Source organism: Schistocerca serialis, chromosome 1 (assembly GCF_023864345.2).
Source record: "Schistocerca serialis cubense isolate TAMUIC-IGC-003099 chromosome 1, iqSchSeri2.2, whole genome shotgun sequence".
NCBI lineage: Eukaryota > Metazoa > Arthropoda > Insecta > Orthoptera > Acrididae > Schistocerca > Schistocerca serialis.
This window is the reverse complement of record NC_064638.1, coordinates 883,236,352-883,257,811: the sequence shown is the minus strand read 5'-3', so window position 1 is coordinate 883,257,811 and position 21,460 is coordinate 883,236,352. Positions and strand designations below refer to the sequence as shown.

General features: G+C 43.9%; 1 pseudogene; it reads right to left on the bottom strand.

The window, feature by feature from the left end:
- Positions 1–20,589: 20,589 nt before the first annotated feature.
- Positions 20,590–20,707, bottom strand: LOC126429504 (5S ribosomal RNA; annotated as a pseudogene).
- Between the last annotated feature and the right edge of the window lie 753 nt (positions 20,708–21,460).

Genomic DNA, 21,460 nt, shown 5'->3' with positions numbered 1-21,460 from the left:
GGTAGCTTCTCAATTGGCATCACGAGGCTGAGTGCACCCAGAAAAATGGCAATAGCGCTTGGCGGCCTGGATGATCACCCATCCAAGTGCCGGCCATGCCTGACAGCGCTTAACTTCGGTGATCTGACGGGAACCGGTGTATCCACTGCAGCAAGGCCGTTGCCGCTATTCAGGGGAAAGGCTATCACAAACTGAGCAAGACAATAACGCGCTGGTCCACCTCTGGCCCTTATGAAGTCAGTTATTCGGCTTGATATTGACTGACAGAGTTGTTAGATGCCATCCTGAGGGACATCGTGCCAAATTCTGTCCAATTAGCGCGTTAGATAGTCAAAAGCGGGAGCTGGTTGGAGTGCCCTGCCAATAATGTTCCAAACATTCTCAGTTGAGGGGAGATCCGACGACCTTGTTGGCCTAGGTAGGGCTTAGGAAGCACCAGGACAAGCAGTAGAAACCCTCGCCGGGCGGGCGTTATCTAACTGAAATGTAAGACTAGGATGGCTTGAAAGGAAGGACAGCAAAACGGGGAGTAGAATATCGTCGACGTATCGCCGTGTTGCAAGGGTGCCATGGCCGGAGGAAGTCAGGTTACTACCGTGGGGCTGTCCGGGGAGCCTCCAGACACATCTTCCCTAGTCATAGGGGCTCATGAGTGAATATCTAGGCTATTCTAGTCAAAGATATTCCAGGCAGAAAAAATTTCTGAAGAGGCGCCGGAGAGCTGTGGGATACCAACGTGCCGGTCGCTGTGGACGAGCGGTTGTAGGCGCTTCAGTCCGCAATCGCGCTGCTACAGTCGCAGGTTCGAATCCTGCCTCGGGCATGGATGTATGTGATGCCCTTAGGTTAGTTAGGTTTACGTAGTTCTAAGTCTAGGGGACAGATGACCTCACATGTTAAATCCCATAGTGCCTAGAGGCATTTGAACCATTTGATACCAACCTGACTATTGCCCGCTCGACAACCAGGACTGATCGTCTGGGGTGCCATTTCTTTTCATAATGGACCCCTTTGATTGTCATCCGCGGCCCCCTTACAGCACAGAAGTACGCCGACGATATTCTACGCCCACTTTTGTCGCCCTTCATGGGCAGCCATCCTGATATTACATTTCAGCAAGATAACGCCCTTCTGCTCTTTGCGAGAGTTTCTACTGCTTGTCTTCGTGCTAGCCAAACTCTAACTTGTCAACCAAAGTTGTCGAATCTCTCCTCAACTGAGAACGTTTGGAGCATTATGGGCGGGGCCCTCCAAACAACTCGTGATTTTGACTATCTAACGCGCCAACTGGATATAAGGTCATATTTTGGCACGATACCCCTCAGGAGGAATACAATACCTCTATCAATCAACGCTAAGCCAAATACACTACTGGCCATTAAAATTGCTACACCATGAAGATGACGCGCTACAGACGCGAAATTTAACCGACAGGAAGAAGATGCTGTGATATGCAAATGATTAGGTTTTCAGAGCATTCACACAAGGTTGGCGCCGGTGACGACACCTACAACGTGCTGACATGAGAGAAGTTTCCAACTGATTTCTCATACACAAACAGCAGTTGACCGGCGTTGCCTGGTGAAACGTTGTTGTGATGCTTCGTGTAAGGAGGAGAAATGCGTACCATCACGTTTCCGACTTTGACAAAGGTCGGATTGTAGTCTATCGTGATTGCAGTTTATCGTATCGCGACACTGCTTCTGCGTTGGTCGAGATCCAATGACTGTTAGCAGAATATGGAATCGGTGGGTTCAGGAGGGTAATACGGAACGCCGTGCTGCATCCCAACGGCCTCGTATCACTAGCAGTCGAGATGACAGGCATCTTATCCCCATGGCTGTAACGGATCGTGCAGCCACGTCTCGATCCGTGACTCAACAGATGGTGACGTTTGCAAGATAACAACCACCTGAACGAACAGTTCGACGACGTTTGCAGCAGCATGGACTATCAGCTCGGAGACCATGGCTGCGGTTACCTTTGACGCTGCATCACAGACAGGACCGCCTGCGACGGTGTACTCAATGACGAACCTGGGTGCACGAATGGCGAAACGTCATTTTTTCGGAAGAATCCAGGTTCTGTTTACAGCATCATCATGGTCGCATCCGTGTTTGGCGACATCGCAGTGAACGCACATTGGAAGCGTGTATTCGTCAGCGTCATACTGGCGTAATCACCCAGCGTGATGGTATGGGGTGCCACTGGTTACACGTCTCGGTCACCTCTTGTTCGCATTGACGGCACTTTGAACAGTGTACGTTACATTTCAGATGTGTTACAACCCGTGGCTCTACCCTTCATTCGACCCTGCGAAACCCTACATTTCAGCAGGATAATGGACGCCCGGATGTTGCAGGTCCTGTACGGGCCTTTCTGGATACAGAAAATGTTCGACTGCTGCCCTGGCCAGCACATTCTCCAGATCTCTCACCAATTGAAAACGTCTGGTCAATGGTGGCCGAGCAACTGGCTCGTCACAATACGTCAGACACTGCTCTTGATGAACTGTGGTATCGCGTTGAGGCTGCATGGGCAGCTGTACCTGCACACGCCATCCAAGCTCTATTTGACTCAATGCCCAGGCGTTATTTCGGCCAGAGGTGGTTGTTCTGGGTACTGATTTCTCAGGATCTATGCACCCAAACTGCGTGAAAATGTAATCACATGTCAGTTGTAGTATAATATATTTGTCCAATGAATACCCGTTTTTGATCTTCATTTCCTCTTGGTCTAGCAATTTTAGTGGCCAATGGTGTAACTGCTTGAATAAGATTCAGAAATGGACCAACACGTTATTGACTTGCTCAATTTGTGAAGCTTTTTCTCTTGAATTAATCGACCAATTTTTTTGAAATTGTAAAATTTGTTTGTCTCTTACATTTCATCAAATCTGCCAATTTCCTTTCCAGTCGGATAATTCCTTCGTGTTTCATAGACTTTTTTGTCTTAGAATGTACATTCTTCGGTCAGTTGTTGATCAAATTTTACTAACAGAAGACCTACCTCTTACATGTCCGCAAAAAATGAGTACTGCCAGAATGAAAAATAGCGCAGGACCGATTTCCCGGAGTAATCACATAGCTCAGTTGTTCTGGAACGATGGCGTGACTCATAGCAGCCGCGAAATAACCAGGAGCTCTCGACGATAAGCAGATGGCGTGGTTATTTACGACAACTGCCTCGGTGACATTCGAGTGTTGCGCGAGGACAGTGCACCACACAGAGGAAAACAGCGCCTGCTTGTTTTTGGGGAGGCTGTCTCGCCATGCATCTGAGAGTCGTTAACAGCTGGCGTGTTTCATTCTTTCTGAAGTGCAGCTGCAGTAGGTCAAGTGAGAAGACGAATGATGTTGCCTCCTGAACGACTAACGTAGTACATTGCCAAATAGTTTCGCACGGCGAGCAGGCAAAGTTTATGGACTGGAAGAAATGACCAAATGGTTTTTACCTCACGAAATTTATTCACTGATGGCGAATTCTTTGACATCAGCTGTATTAGGAAAAGATATACTATCTATTCTTGAAACACGAAAATTCATGCTGGCGCAGGACTCTAACCTGGATTTACCACTTATCCGAGCGGTCACCTTAACCACTGCGGCTATCCGTCAACTCTCCCCGGACCGACCCAAATCCCCGTATGCCGCTCACCGTCTACATACCATAATGCTCGCACGTTACGTGATTCCTACATCAGGGAGAATAACACTACAAGGAAACAACATCAATGTTGTTAATGTCGTTATTTTTATTTTGCAATGTCTATTCCTTCGAGAATGCATGTCTGAAGGAATGGAAAATGGAAATGAAGTCCCATGCTTCTTGGCAGAGCGTAGGGGAACGATGCGGGAGACCCGCACCGCCGTCCTACGCAGGGTACTAAAGGAGGTGGTTTGCCGTTGCCTTCCTCCGATCGTTAAGGGGTTGAATGATGATGATGAAGACCACACAAGGACACCCAGATCCAGAGGTCAGTTCATGTACACAATATTGCACGGCAACACTTTCGCAGTTATAGACGGCTGTAGTGGTAGCATGGCTCAGTATTCCTGCAGGAGACTTCCAACGACTTAATGAGTCCTTACCACGTCACGTTGTTGCACTACGCCGGCAGAAGGAAGTCCGACACAATATTAACAGGTATCACCTCAGTGCACAGACTTTACAGTAACATTAGGAAATCGACATTTTCCATCATTCCGAAAGCCTTTTTCGTTTTCTCAGTTGAAACTTACTCAAAGACAGTCGATATGATACCCCCTTGCCCACGTCTTGTTTTAATTCTGGAATTCTCTACCATTCTGCTGAAATCTAATAGAAACCGCAACATAGCCTCATAGATATTGTTTACTTACACAGTGCCTTGTTCTGAGGGCTCAAACAAAAGCTTCCTCAGAATCTATTAATTCCAGCCGAAGTGTCCCTCTGTACCTGTCAATACATTCAACGATTGAAAATGCTTCACCATAACTGAAAGTAAAAAGTCTGTCTATAAGTTCCTTTCATTGCACATACAAAGGAGCTTCGAATTTAAATTTCAGTATTTTGAATAACTAAGGGACTGACGGGCCGTCCGCAGCTAATATAGTGGTTGTATCAACGTAGCGGTCGCATCAGTGTGCCCAAAAACACTACTTTGAGGGAAGAACTAAAAGAAAAACGTGATAATACCACAAGAAATAAAGATTGTAGAAAAAAAAGTGTTAGAAGAACAGAATTCGTAAGAGCGGTAAGCGACAGCTCAGCGATGTGGTCAAAATGATAAGTGATATGGCTTTGTGAAAATTCTACGCGATTATGAAAATTATTTAACCTGTCAGCAGAGTGTTTCCAAGGATTGTACTGTGGATACGTCCAACCTCTCGTCAACGCGGTGAAAGACGGCCAACGGCAAGCAGTAGGTGATTGCCTATAGGGGCGAAGTACAGTGGGGATTGTGAGTGCCCCGACACCGCTACAGTAACTCAAGATTCCACTGGAGTCGCCGGCTGCTGTGGCCGAGCGGTTCTAGGTGCTTCAGTCTGGAACCGCGCGATGCTACGGTCGCAGGTTCGAATCCTGCCTCGGGCACGGATGTGTGTTATGTCCTTAAGTTAGTTATGTTTAAGTAGTTCTAAGTCTAGGGGACTGATGACCTTAGATGTTAAGTCCTATAGTGCTCAGAGCCATTTGAACCATTTCCACAGGAATCCCAAAAAATGACGGCCAACGGGGCTCTGCCCCAACAAACCAGTAATCGATAACTCATTTGCTTTCGACAATGAAATGAACTTCAGATCAAAACCAATACCGAAAGTGACAAAGCCCTAAGAAGTATATAAGAATTGGGACTGTTAATTTTGTATCCTTATAAAAGGGTGAAAGAATTCAGAAGTCATACGTATAATGAACATAACGATAATGGGACTAACCGAGGTAAGAAAGAGGGGGCGGGTAGAAAGGTGCTGGAAAAAGGATATAAAATGTGGTGGACAGGACGACAAAAAAGAAGAAATGCCGTAAGCGAAAAAATAAACTAAGGTAATGATGGAATGACATATTCTGGAAGTAGTTCAGGTTTATGCTCCTCAAACAGGTCGCGAAACAGATGAGAAGGAAGAGTTTATCATTAAACAGGAAGATGCTGTAACATCTAACAAGGCTGTGGCTGTAGGGGAATTTAATGCTAGAATTGGGAACGATAGAAGAGGATATAAAATAGTCGTAGAAAGCCACGGAGAAGTTCACAGAAACGAATAAGGTGAGGTACTACTAGACAGATGTCTGAGAAAAAAAAATGGGTAATTGGTAATGGGTGGTATAAGAAAAGAGTCACACTTTTACCAAATAACCTGGAATTTGGATCAGAAATCCATAGTAGACTGTGTGATAATAACTGAAGAAATCATAAGCTGTCTGATAGTAGTGAAAGTGATTCCAAACGTTAATCTCGACAAAGACCACAGTCTGTTGGTAAAGACAGTGAAGTAATTGAGAAAAAAAGTACACACAGAGGAAAAGACAGGCAAAAATCAAGTGCTGGAAACTGAAAGACAGAGAAACCCAAGTGATATACAGGGAAAAGATTAAGAAACGGCTTTCTAAAGATGAGATGAGGGACACTCAGGAGGAATGGAGGAGGTTCAAACAGGCGGCAGAAGAAACATGCGGAAGGACACAAACAAAAATCAGACGCAATGAAACTCCATAGTGGAATGAGGGAATTGCAGAAGCAGTCAAGGAGAAGAATAACTCATGAAGAGAATGGTTAAAATAGAACGGAATATAACAGACACAAATGGAAACGACTAAGCGGAGCAGCAGAAAATGATACCATTGACTAAGAAGATGTCTTGGTAAAAATTCACGAAAGAAATAGAAGAGAGTTCTAAGGACGACAAGACGATACTGTACCGCAATTTAGGTAACAGAAGGAAGCGGAAAGCAAATACTTTAAAAGGGGAGGAAGAAGAAGCTTTGAAAGTATGGAAAGAAACGTCGAAAAGCTATATGAAGGACTGGCTGAAACAAATACACGTGATTAGATAGAGGGAGACGAAAGAAATAACACCATCACACCAGACATAGAAGATCTGCAGATGCTGGACGTACAAAAAGCTGTATTAGGAATGGAATATGGCAAAGCTCTTGGAGTAGATGACATCACATTGGAAACGATTAAGACCGCAGAACCTATCGGAAGTCAATGACTGTATAGAATTATGAGGACATATGGACAGACTGTTGATGCACGTACAAAGGCAATTATTCTACATATCTTTCAGAAGGGTAAGAAGTCGCTCAGTGAGAATTACGGAGGGAGAGCACTACTGGCTCACTGCATGAAGATTTATGAAATGCTAATTTTACGTAAAATCAGAAATAAGATAGAACAACAATTAAGACAGGAGCAGCAAGGATTTTGATCCAAAAGATCAACTATAGATGCCTTATTTCCACCCCGACAGATTGTAGAAATGAAGTGGGAATCTGGAAAAGGCATTGTAGTTGCATTCATAGATATAGGCCTAAAAAGGACTTATGATACTCTTAGAAGGGAAGAGACATGGCAAAGTCTGAAGACTGGAGAAATCAAAAGGAATGCAACCAAGAATTACAAACATGTACATAAAATACTTGAATTGTGTTATAATAGACGGAAAAAATCGGAATTGTTTACAATGGAGAGAGGGGTTCGGTAAAGAATCACTGCTTTTTAATATAGTCTTGGACAACGTCATAGGAAAGTTCGCCAAAGATCAACGGTAGATCATACGAAGATCATAGCATATGCAGACGTTGTGATGACCTGAGAAGAAAACGAGCAGGAGCTGGAAGAAAAAAAAAATCTGGCAGCTGATAATTGAAGATGTGGGCTGGAAATAAGCCTAAAAAAAGTGAAATTATGGAACTAAGCAGGAAAAACGTAAAAAATGAAGAATGTAAGCTGCAATGAAAAATTATTAAAAAAGCAGATGCTTCTAAGACAGAAGGTTCAAGGAAGAAATTTCGAAGGGAATAGAAAGAGTTCAAAATTTTATCATTGTGTGCCGGACATAATTAGAAAATGGAAAATACCTGCTAAAGCAAAGATCATGATATCCAAGTCATATCATCTGTCAGTTTTGACCTATGGATCAGAATGTTGGATTTGGACCAAGAAAGATATGAGAAGAATACAAGCAACAGGGACGCACTTGGTACGAGTGATTCTGGATAAGACGAGAAGGGATGGGAAAAGGAATGAAACAATAAGAAACTATGTTCAAATGTGTGTGAAATCTTATGGGACCTAACTGCTAAGGTCATCAGTCCCTAAGCTTACACACTACTTAACCTAAATTATCCTGAGGACAAACACACACACCCATGCCCGTGGGAGGACTCGAACCTCCGCCGGGACCAGCCGCACAGTCCATGACTGCAGCGCCTCAGACCGCTCGGCTAATCCCGCGCGGCAATAAGAAACTATGGAGAGAAATAGACTTAAATTGTCTGACCACATTAAAAGAATGGAACCAGAAACACTTCCAAGGACAGCTCTAGAATGGACAGAATATGGATGAAGACCAAATGGAGGACCACGAACAAAATGGAGACATCACGTGTAGGATGATGGGAACATGGGATGAGAAGTTGAATGATAGATTGTAGGAGGAAAGAGAAGCTTGGAAGAGGCTCTGTGAGCAATCTGCATAAGTAGAAATGTTTCAGAAAAGAGGAAGGTTTGCAAACTTCGGTTACGGACGATTCCACAAGATGGCAGCACCAAATAGTCTGTGAGTGGTTGCCATCTGGCTAGGCCAGTGAGAATGAGAATTCCCGTGACAGAAAAACAAGTCTTTTAATAAGCAGCCACGGATCTGACTGGCTAAGAAGCATAAATGTCGAACAGATTTTTAGAGCTTTTCTGTACTTGTGAGCTCAGAGGTCAGTATTGCTTCACGAAGGAATAAGTGGGATATTATCGGCAATTCCATGTTTCGTTGCTTTGAGTGAGAGCACACGTGAATTTACTGAGGTATATGTACTGTAATAATAGCAGACTAGGTGTTGTGCCTTCCGAATTCGAGTACAAAGTTTTGCGTTATTATAAGGCGATAACTTTCTATTAGATCAGGGGGATTAACAGTTAAATGGAGTAGGTGGTGGTCGAATAAAGGGCTTGGCAGCGTAAATAAAATAGTCGTAAAAGGTATTGTTGCGGTGAAAACTAGTTTGATTTTGGAGTGGCTTCTGAATTTCATATCTTTAAACTTTTTGTTTTCTGATTGTGCATTGAATGCTAGAAGAAGGTTTGAAGACTGGTGGGAGACTATGGGATTGGACTTGACCTTGGACGAGTAAACAGGTGAAAGTTTTAGTAGCCATGGAACGTTGCTTAAGCGCACAACGTGTGTTTTCCGGCAAGTTGAATTACAAAAACTGAAATAGTGTTCTTAAACACAACGTGCTTTCATTTGAAAGATTAATTCATTCTCACGGGCTCCCGTGCCATCTGCCAACCCTATCAACCTTCGGGTGAGAAACTTCGAAGCCATTGGTAGCACTAAAGAAAGAGGTGACAGTGTAAAAACAGGCCGGATCCATAATAATACTGATGGTGTGCGTGAAGATTTACGAAGAAGCCCGCGAAAATCACCTAGATGGCACAGTGCAGAACATGCTCTCAGTAATCGATCAGTGAGAAGGATTTTGGAAGTGATCTCCACTACCATCCATGCAAGATGCAGGATGCAGGCTGTGCGAGCCTTCTAAATTCAAGATTACAATAACCACATCCGCAACATTAAAATTTACTGGAGAAAATGAAGAGAGTGTTTATAACTTATGGGTTAGTGACGTAGCCAACTTTCCCCTTAGTGGTTTTATCAACAAACAGAATTTTCGGCACAGGTCTGGTGGAAACCGACGTCGTCTCAAGGAAACCCCTCTCATTCAGAAAAGGTTAACTGTTTGGTGTGCAGGATCACGTCGGGTAGTAATCGAACCTTAGTTTTTTGAAGATGAACACGGTAACACGATGGCGATAAACTCTAAACGTTATGCTGCTATAACATTTTCTCTGTCTGAACACTTAGCCTGTGATCCAGATGAAGAAATAATGTTCTAAAAGGATGGTGCAACAAGCGGTAGGCCGGCCGGTGTGGCCGTGCGGTTAAAGGCGCTTCAGTCTGGAACCGCGTGACCGCTACGGTCGCAGGTTCGAATCCTGCCTCGGGCATGGATGTGTGTGATGTCCTTAGGTTAGTTAGGTTTAATTAGTTCTAAGTTCTAGGCGACTGATGACCTCAGAAGCTAAGTCGCATAGTGCTCAGAGCCATTTGAACCAACAAGCGGTACTGCAGCAGCGTTTGGATTTGCCTTGACTCGCTTTTCTTGATCGTCTCATCAGCAGAAATGCCGATAGTTTGTGGCCTTCCTGTTCACCATATTTATGGTTTTTGGAATTTTTTCTTCGGTATTTCCTCAAATGCAAAATTGTTTAGGAAAACCATTCAAGAACCAGAAATGGTTTGAAGGAGCGAATTCACCGATAATCAAACAACATTCCGTTGGAGACGCTACACAACGTCATGTGCAGATTCGCACTCAGATTCCGACAAGGTTTGTGAAACTAAGGACGCCAGCTGAGTTTACTGTATTCAAAAAGCGATAGCCTTCAAGATCAACTATTAATTTCTGCTCGTGTATATCAGATTCGTGTGAAAAAACAGTTTATTTCTCCAGTTTGTGCGATTTTTTAAGAATTAACCTATTCGACTCTACGTTTCCAGTCCTTTGTTGCCTCCAGTGGTGACTATTAGTGACAGAGTTGTGACTTTTGAACATTCTCTTTTGGTTATTTTCACTAATATATTAGCGCAGAGAGTTGATCCACATTTGCTGATTATGAGCTCCTTCGCTAACAGACTTATTACGTATTTTGTCGTGTAGCAAAGGCTTAGGGCACGTACCACAATACGTGTGTATTTTCGTGGCTTGGTGCAGCCGCAAAGAGAGGAAAAGGATTCTCACAACTCCTGGGTGGCGTTGACTTTCTGCGATGAAATGAAATGTGCAAACCATTAAGCTTCACTCCTGAGTCGCCCCAGATGATCTTTGTAGAATATACTAAATTTCCTACTTTTATTCCAGCATGCAGAAATTTTCATATAACTTATGTGTTGCTGAATTCTCCAACTATGAGTTATTACAGAATGCTGAATCGACAGACAGGCCATCCGAACACAAATTTCGAAAAGAAATTTTCAGCACTGCCAGACAATATTTATATCTCCTGTGAAAAATAAAGTACATCATTTCTGGTATACCAAAGGAAATGTGCGACGCATAATTAAAATAAATGCTGAACAGTTATTGTCTGTCAGTGTTGTAGTTTTTTGTTATTGCAAAAATGGTATCTAGCGACCGCGCTGCAAACATAACCCGTCCAGTTGCACGGTTGACTCGCTCTGCGGAATTTTGTCGACGTTTGATCTTTGTTGCGGCCCACTAAACCTCTCTGGACAGCGTAGATAGCCTCTAATGTTCGGTGAAACTTTTCCAATTAGCCAGCGAGCGAGCTGCTTCTGTTACCGATAGCCTGCCCGCAACGTAACACACGGAGGAGAGAGAAAGGCAGCAGAGGAGGAGAAGAGTGGGAGAGAGAGAGAGAGAGAGGAGGGGGGCGGGGAATCAGTGAGTGAGGAAGAGGGGAAAGGATTTGGGAGGGTCTCGTGTGATGGAATTCAATTACGCTTGCCGCCGACTCGGACATTAATAACTGCAAAGCGCTCGAATTAAATGTTGACGAGGTGCAGAATTCTCGCCCGCAGCTCCTCTCAGAGGTACGGTAGATGCCTTATTCTGGTTACAGCGCCCGTCGCCGCCAAGTTGGCCTCTTTCATTTCGTTACACGATTTTTTTAACAGCTGCGCTGCGTCTCTCACAAGAGAAGGAGTTCTTACGAAATACATAGCCACACATTTCATGCGAACAACATTCACCTACGGAAATAATTGTTAGAGGTACGACGAGTTAGTATATTCATTATACTGCTTAGTGGTACAGCGGCTAAGGACACGCATCTACTGGCCAAATCCAAGCATAAATGGTCCGAGTCTTCGTTTAGCCGCTCCTCTCGATTTCTTTATGGTTCCCTGTCGGACTATTTTTCAGCTGATTTCCTTATTTCCTCTATTACAGCAGGATGTGCTGCTTATAAAAAAGCCAGTTCTGCACGTCAGTACTATTTTGACAGTTTATTTACATACTGCAACACATTTACATACTTAGACACATTTACATACTTTGACACATATGAACAACAAATCAGTACGCGCAGTATACGGTTAACACAAAATCGGCTCGAATCCAATGCAAGTTCACTTTACATTACTTTGAGCACAAATGCAGGTTTTTAGGCTACACCTCCAGTACACCAAAAGATGCGGCGTTTGATTTGTTACTCCAGAGAATTTCGTATGAGAAAGTAATTTTCTGTAAGATTCTTGCGCCACCAGGTGGCACCATCGAATAATCTCCAGATCAAGACAGTCCGTTTAGGCGTGAAGTGCCCATTACACAGAGAGAGTGCGTCGTAATGTTTTATTGGTGAAAAAATGGAGACCAAAACTATAGTTTTGTGACCTCAGAACGCTTGGGATGACTCCAGAACCTTTGTCGTTTGTTCACTGCGTCAATTAAAACTACATTTACGGCGCACACTGGATATTACGCGCATAAGTACGGCACGTTTGAACCTATGGATCTTGGTAACGGATTATGATGCCGGGAAAAGTTTCATGGTTACCCGAGGACATCATCTTAAGAACATATGGTAAAAATTTCGATGGGTTGCCATGAATAGAAGTTATGGAAGTAGCTATCCCTACAATTGGTACTTTTAGCACCTAAAAATCATGATTTTTAGATATTTTCTTTTCAGCCGTCCATGAACAAAAAGTGCTCTTATATGCCGCGTAAGATGCACTCTAGACCACGCCAAATTCAAAAGAACCAACAGACTTTCTCAATTTTCCTGGGCTGGAGAATGTGTATAATGTTTAAAATTTGTCTCTAAACTGTAGGATAAATGCAACGTGCTCGTTCTTCCGATAGGTATACAAATGGTCACTATCCAAAACACATCATTCTTTATCGCTGTGATCAACAGAACCCAAAATATGACCGCCTGAAAAATTTTTGATCGCGGCTTTTTGTAACACATTGATACCATGCGCTGTGATACACGGACCGACATTGACGCTTAACCTTGTTTCGCAAGTCCAAGGTCCAAGGTCTGAACCTTTTAAAATATAGTTTTTTAAATTTTTGAAGCGTGATCTTCAATAATAAACACCTGTCAGTCTTTTATGCGCCTTTCCTCCTAATTTAAAATATCTGGTGATACGAAATGCCGAAACTTCATTATAAATAAAGACATTTCGTGCAGCGGTCTATACGTTTTCATTCACAAACAATAAAAAAATCGCTACATGTCGCATATTATTTGCTTTATTACTAGTTTTACTCTGAAGACAGGAGCATTGTCATGTGTTCATTGGCCTGATGACAACACATTAAAAATAACCTGAAGCTAGAACAGCGATGACTATGTGAGGATCTCTCGGCTGTAGAGTGAATCTAGTAGTAAATCAATAATGTGAGATTTGTGGCGGTTTATTCGTATATTATAAAAGTAATTGTTCAGGGAACGAGTCAAATTATACATTAATTGGCAGAAGCAACCATTTCAATCTACTTTTCTAAAGTATACTAATGACAGACTACGCCAGTGGAGGTACTTCTAGATTACATAAATACTTTCTCTCTCTTTCTCTCTCTCTCTCTCTCTCTCTCTCTCTCTCTCACACACACACACACACACACACACACACACACACAGACACAGACACACACATGCATACACGCAGACACTCACTAATCTCTCTGTTCATTAAAACTATAGCACCGCGTAAACAGGCAGCAACAAACGCCAAATTGTCATGAAGTGCGCTAGTGGCTTGGATACGTGAATTATTAGCATTTCAGCGTACCAGTGCAAAGAAGGCAGGAGTGACAGCTTCTACATTATGTATGGAAGAGAGGATTTCGCAATTGGTTTCTCCCTAAGAAATCGTATTTTAAAGTTGGATTCTCGTGTGAAGGTCGAGTTTTGCCTCGTGAAAGAAGGAGAAACGTCTGCCATCTACATCTACCTGAGTGCTCTGAAATTCACAGTTAAGCGCCTGGTTTCAACGAACCCCCTTCGGACTATTTCTGCAGCGGTCCATTCTCTGCGTGCGTGGGAAAAATGAACACTTAAATCTTTCCGTACGAGATCTGATTTCTCTTATTTTATTACGGTGATTATTCCTCCCTATGTGGGTTGGGGACAATAAAATCTTTTCGCATTTAGAGTAAACAGTTTGTGATTAAAATTTCGTGAAAAGATCTCGCCGCAGTGAAAAACGCCTTAGTCTGAATGAGAGCCACCCCAACTCGGTTGTCATATCCGTGCCACTGTCTCCACTATTTCGACATAAAAAGACGAGCTGCCCTTCTTTGGACATTTTCGATGTCCTCCGTCAATCCTACTTGGTAAGGATACCATACTGCACAGCAGTACTCTAGCAGACAACGGACAAGCGTAGTGTAAGCAGTCTCTTTAGTATGGCCGTTGCATCTCCTAAGGATTCTGCCACTAATAATCTTCGGTTTGTTTTCCTCATAACATTATGTATGTGAACTCTAGAATTTAAGTTGTTCGTACCAGCAGTAAGATTGTCAACTCTGACGGCGCCACTCCATCATTTTACATGCCGCGATCAGTCATCGTGATTCATAGTCTCACACACCTGACCAGTCGCAGTGCAGTTATTGACGTGTCAACAGGAGTTTGGACAAAAGGACCAGGACATTATTGGTGAAGCTCTGTTATCAAAACAACAGTAATGCTGCAGCTGCACTTCGAGAATATCAGCGTCTGAAAAGATTACGTAAGGGTCATATTTCTCCGTCTGCTATGCGGAGCACGATGAAGAAGTTCGAATCAACTTGAGAAATGGTCTCGCTCCAGGAAGCACCACAGGTGGTTGATGAAATCGCTGTTGCTATGGCAGACAACGCTGCGCGCAATTCCCGATCGTCAGGCAGTGCGCCTGCTGAACATCCCGTGGTCCACAGTACGGGAAGGTGCTTCGAAACATACTCAAATGGTATCAGTACAAGATCCATATCGTACAGCAGTTGTGCAAACTGCAGGACGCACAACGACGTATTGACTTCGCTCTCCAGTTTCTCGCAAGGACTGAAGTTGACGAGTGCTGGCTTGGACAGACGAAGGTCATTTTTCTCTGACGGGTGAGGTGAACACACAGAATTAGGGGGATCTTCATCTCCAGTCACTGTGAATGAAGTTCCTCTGTACAGTAAACGTGTCACCGTATGGTATGGCTACATAGCTACGTTTATCATTGGTACATTCATTTTTGAACAGGATGGCACTCAAGGACTGAGGACGTGCAGTGGACTGACTAGCGTTACTGCAATATGCTTTGCCAGCATGTCATACGCGCCTTACAGGAGAGAGAGACGCTTTGAACTCAACAGTTTTCATCGCTTGCGAAGTTCACCTGCTTCTCCGAAACACATTTGCAAACGATGGAATTATCCGCCGACCGTTTCCAAATGCTTGGTTGACACGATCACCTGATCTCACTCCCTGTGATTTCTGGTTGTGGGGCTGCCTGGAGGACAGGGTTTACGAGGGGAACATTCACACATGTGCTTATCTGAAGTACAGCATATCAAGAGAGGTAGCAAGCATACCTACGGACGTGCTTCGTTCTGTTGTGCAGAATGCAATCCTGAGGTTTCTGACTCTTCTGGACACTGATGGGCGCCATATTGAGCCCCTTTTGTAGCAGTAATGGTGTTGGTATGTAATGGTAAGATGTACCGTAGCAGAACGTTAAATGTGTTTCAGCTGAATTGATTCTGCATTTCTCTTCCCCACGTCATTGACATTAATGCTACCAAGTTGGGTACCCGTGCGGTAAGAAGTTTCCGTGTTGTTGTTGTTATTGTTGTTGTTGTGGTCTTCAGTCCTGAGACTGGTTTGATGCAGCTCTCCATGCTACTCTATCTTGTGCAAGCTTCTTCATATCCCAGTACCTACTGCAACCTACATCCTTCTCAATCTGCTTAGTGTATTCACCTCTTGGTCTCCCTCTACGATTTTTACCCTCCATCCTGCCCTCCAGTACTAAATTGGTGATCCCTTGAAGCCTCAGAACATTTCCTACCAACCGATCCCTTCTTCTAGTCAAGTTGTGCCACAAACTACTCTTCTCCCCAAGTCTATTCAATACCTCCTCACTAGTTATGTGATCTGCCCATCTAATCTTCAGCATTATTATGTAGCACCACATTTCGAAAGCCTCTATTCTCTTCTTGTCTAAACTATTTATCGTCCATGTTTCACTTCCATACATGGCTACACTCCATACAAATACTTTCAGAAACGACTTCCTGACACTTAAATCTATACTCGATGTTAACAAATTTCTCTTCTTCAGAAACGCTTTCCTTGCCATTGCCAGTCTACATTTTATATCCTCTCTACTTCGACCATCATCAGTTATTTTGCTCCCCAAATAGCAAAACTCCTTTACTACTTTAAGTGTCTCATTTTCTAATCTAATTCCCTCAGCATCACCCGGCTTAATTCGACTACATTCCATTATCCTCGTTTTGCTTTTGTTGATGTTCATCTCGTACTCTCCTTTTAAGACACTGTCCATTCCGTTCAACTGCTCTTCCAAGTCCTTTGCTGTCTCTGACAGAATTACAATGTCATCGACGAACCTCAAAGTTTTATTTCTTCTCCATGAATTTTAATACCTACTCCGAACTTTTCTTTTGTTTCCTTTACTGCTTGCTCAATATACAGATTGAATAGCATCGGGGAGAGGCTACAACCCTGTCTCACTCCCTTCCCAACCACTGCTTCCCTTTCATGTCCCACGACTCTTATAACTGCCATCTGGTTTCTGTACAAATTGTAAATAGCCTTTCGCTCCCTGTATTTTACCCCTGCCACCTTCAGAATTTGAAAGAGAGTATTCCAGTCAACATTGTCAAAAGCTTTCTCTAAAGTCCACAAATGCTAGAAACGTATGTTTGCCTTTCCTTAATCTTTCTTCTAAGATAAGTCGTAGGGTCAGTATTGCCTCACGTGTCCCAACATTTCTACGGAATCCAAACTGATCTTCCCCGAGGTCGGCTTGAACCAGTCTTTCCATTCGTCTGTAAAGAATTCGTGTTAGTATTTTGCAGCTGTGATTTATTAAACTGATAGTTCGGTAATTTTCACATCTGTCAACACCTGCTTTCTTTGGGATTGGAATTATTATATTCTTCTTGAAGTCTGAGGGTATTTCGCCTGTCTCATACGTCTTGCTCACCAGATGGTAGCGTTTTGTCAGGACTGGCTCTGCCAAGGCTGTCAGTAGTTCTAATTGTCCTCAACAATATCGGCCCTGTACAGACCCTCTATATACTCCTTCCAACTTTCTCCTTTCCCTTCTTTGCTTAGAACTGGGTTTCCATCTGAGCACTTGATATTCATGGAACTGGTTCTCTTTTCTCCAAAGGTCTCTTTAATTTTCCTGTAGGCAGTATCTATCTTACCCCTCGTGAGATAAGCCTCTACATCCTTACATCTGTCCTCCAGCCATCCCTGCTTAGCTGTTTCCGTGTTATAACGTCTTAAATAGGGACAGTTTAATTATAACCACCCGGTACTTAAAACACTTTCTTATATATGGGCAGTAGGACAAGTTATATTGTGAGGGAACCTGCACAAGTAGTATAAACTTCAAAGAATAAAGTTTTTACCAAAACTCAACACGTAACGAACCTACAATGAAGTACAGAAAATGGTGGTTAATATCAATTAATATTCGTTTCATTGTAACATGAAGCTATACTTTTTGCCCCTTTGTACAATAGCAATGTTTCAGTTCTTAAAGCACCTATTTATGGTTAAAAAATAAACACCATTTTTACAAGTGCCTATATATGAGCAAAAACTAATAAACAGGCACAGGTTCTTAGTGCTTAACATTCATATTAGAAGATATTCACCGAGTTCTTAACTCATTAGATTCAATATTTACAAACTACCATGAAAGTTGCAAGCCTAACTTTCTATAGCCGTGTAATACTACATTTCAATTTTTGTTATATGGAAAGAGCATTCTAAATATCGCTATATACAGCAATTACTGTTCGGTAGACTTCATACATGCAACATCAAATATTTTATAAGAAATATGGTAAAAAGTTGCGTGAATAGGTTTACCATCCACAAGGTGGGGAATCCTCAGAGTTGGTGAAAACGTGGAGGACGATTCAGCCTATTATATAGGAGCTCTAACTTAACCTATTGTTCTGCTCCATGTCAGCCCTTAACCTATTGTTGTTCTACACTACTTCATATCAAATTGTTATCAAAATAATTATTCAAATTAGTTAATTATCAATTAATCCCCCAACCCCTGATGACGTCAGATAGGTAAGAAATAGTATTGATACCTTGGTTCAGTTACTTTTCCAGGTCAACCAACTACCCACTCTCTGCTACTTTGCACTATAAACACAGAAAGGCACATGCGGTTTATCATAAACAGGATACAATTTATGGTTTTTCGGTAGGGCAAGGTGTTTTTGCAAAGCAGTGGGTAGTCGGGTGACCCGGAAAAGTAGCTGAAACTAAGTAGCCAAAAGTACAGTAACCATCGTTTGTTATCTATTTGACGTCATCAGGGGGGTGGGGTGATTAATTGATCAATCCATTAATTTGTATAAATAATTTGATATCAATTTGATATAAAGTGGCGTAGAAGAAGAATAGTTTAAGCGCTAATATGAAGCACAACAATAGGTTAAGACATGACGTCATCATTGCCCCTGAATATATGCTTGCCCCTGATGTATGCAAACCGCAATGTGTGGTGACGCCACCCGCCCCACTACTCACCTGGTATGATGGAACAGGGTATTCAATGAAGTTGACTATGGCTCGCATAGCCGGTAATTGTACAATAACCGTTAGTTACCTAACGTAGCTAGACCGCGTTCTGAACTTCACCTTTGTGAGCTCTGTGGCTTTATATTTCGACAAGACAACGCAAGACAGCTTGTTGTCCGTGCTGACCCTTCTCGATACAAAGAGTGTTGGATTGTAATCCTGACCAGCTCATTTCCCAGATCTCTCACCCACTGAAAACATCTGGTCATGTGTTACCGAGAGAGTGGCCCGACACCACACACCAGTCGCTATGACTGATGAACTCTACTATAGGCTTAAAGCACGACAGAATGGCGTGACCGAATCTCTCATTCAAACTCTGTTCGACTTAGCGTCCAGCGGGGTTAGAGCCATTGTTCCTGACGGAGGCGCCAGTATTTCAAATTTGCACCCTATACAGCGGATAAAAAACTAGGAAAAACTGAAACAGAGCTGCAACAAGGTCACAGCTGAACGACAGGTGCTGGTCATTGAGTTGTGTGGTCAGCTCCTGTGTCGTCAGAGCGCCGGAACCAGGCCACAGCACGACGTTATATAATCGACGGAGCGTGGACGACCTGCTGCCGTAGCGCCACACCTTCCGGACAGCGACACGCTGCAGACTCTTCGCCGCGGCACAGAAACACTGCTGTTACTGTGGAATTGGCGGGTGAGAAGCAGTATTTAACGATAGCCGTACCAGCTCGTCATCCTTCGACCAGGTGGTCAGTATGTGACGCCCACTCCGTGACAATCGGCTCCGTCGCAGTAACCCTGCCACCACCGGACAGCGAAGGAGGGACCCCTGCCTCTCAGTGCAGTTCGGGCAGCCAACACGGCGCAACCCGCCCGCCCCTGCTCTTCAGGCTCGGACCAGATGTCGACTCCGAGCAACGCCATCGCCGTGTCGCTGGACCGTCGCGACCTTCCGCAGTAGAGAAGACGTGGCGGCCGCCCGTGACCTTAGCGTGGCCGCATCCTGTCCGTCTCATTTCGGCTCGCTTGCTGGAGACGCTAACGTAACGCTGCGTCTCCCGGGAGGCGCATGCACGGCGCTCGCCGTGCGCCATCGCCTGCAGCTACAGCACCGGAATATTACGTGAAGAAGGAAATACGCTTGACTGACAGGTGAATAAGATAACTAACCAGTTGCAATAAAGCGATCTGTACATCCATTTGTAAAAGATAAGGCCCCTAATCATCATGTGTGTGAAATCTTACGGGACTTAACTGTTAAGGTCATCAGTCCCTAAGCTTACACACTATTTAACCTAAATTATAATAAGGAAAAACACATATACCCATGTCCGAGGGAGGACTCGAACCTCCGCCGGGACCAGCTGCACAGTCCATGACTGGAGCGCTCTAGACCGCTCGGCTAATCCCGTGCGTAAGGCCCCTAAAATCAAGGACTTGCCACATCAGTAAAATCAATCACGCAAAAAGCCAGACAATGTTAACCAGGCAGCCACCGCCGTTAATGCAGTATTATTATTATTGAGGAAAAATAGTGACCAGAAAGTTAAGTAAAAAGAAATGTTTTGGCGAAGAAATGGATACAGAGGAGTAGATAGTTAAGTTATAAAGAAACGCTATTGAATGAACTAATGTCAGAGGACTTAGCTCACTTATAAACTTTCTGAGAATATCGTATGTAAGTTTCGAATCTCTTTTGTCTGTTCGAGGCTTACCGTCAAATACTCGAAAATAGAATACTAACTGCGCAAGCTGTATCACCAAGAGATCACCTTTAAATTGTCCTTCGCTTTTTGCAAACATTATTTATTACTTTTATTACAGATCTAACACACGTAATGTATGTGTACTAAACAAACTAAACTCCTCCCGCACAGGCCATGAAGGCCCAAAGGCACCGACTGGCCGCCGTGTCATCCTCACCCCACAGACGTCACTGTAGGGATATGGAGGGGCACGTGGGTAGCACACCGCTCTCCCGGCCGTATGTCAGTTTACGAGACCGGAGCCGCTGCTTCTCAATAAAGTAGCTCCTGAGTTTGCCTCACAAGGGCTGAGTGCACCCCGCTTGCCAACAGCGCTCGGCAGATCGGATGGTCACCTATCCAAGTGCTAGGCCAGCCCGACAGCGCTTAACTTCGGTGATCTGACGGGAACCGGTGTTACCACTGCGGCGAGGCCGTTGGCACTGTATGTGTAGGCAACATTAAAAATCAGATAACTGCGACTAGGACTCGCGCTCTGAGAGCTCTATACAAGCTTAGCTACGTGGACTGAGGTGACAAAAGGCATAGGATGGCGATATGCACACATACAGATGGTGACAGTATAGCGTGTGCAAGGTATAACAGGTCACTGCGTTGGCGCAGCTGTATTTGTACTTAGATGAGTTCCGTGGAAAGTTTTCCGACGTGATTATGGCTGCACAAAGGAAATTAACAGATTTTGAACGCCGACTGATAATCGGAGCTAGACGCATGGAGCATTCCATTTCGGAAAGCGTTAGGGAATTCAGTATTACCCGATCTACAGTATCAAGAGTGTGCTGAGAATACTGAATTCCAGGCGTTACCTCTCATGACGGACAATGCAGTCGCCGATGACCTTTACTTGACCAGTGCTAACAGACAAGCAACACTGCGCGCAGAAATCAATGTAGGACGTACGACGAACGTATCCGTTGGGACGGTGCGGCGAAAATTGGCGGTAACGGGCTATGGCAGCAGACGACCAACGAGTTTGCCTTTGCCTGCAGCGCCCCTCCCGGGCTCGTGACTATATCGGTTGAAACCTTGACTACTGTAAAACCGTGACCTGATTGGATGAGTCCCGGTTCCAGTTGGTAAGGGTTGATGTTAGGGTTCGAGTTTGGCGCATACCCCTCAAAGGCGTGGACCCAAGTTGTCAACAAGGCATTGGGCAAGCTGGTGGTTGTTCCAT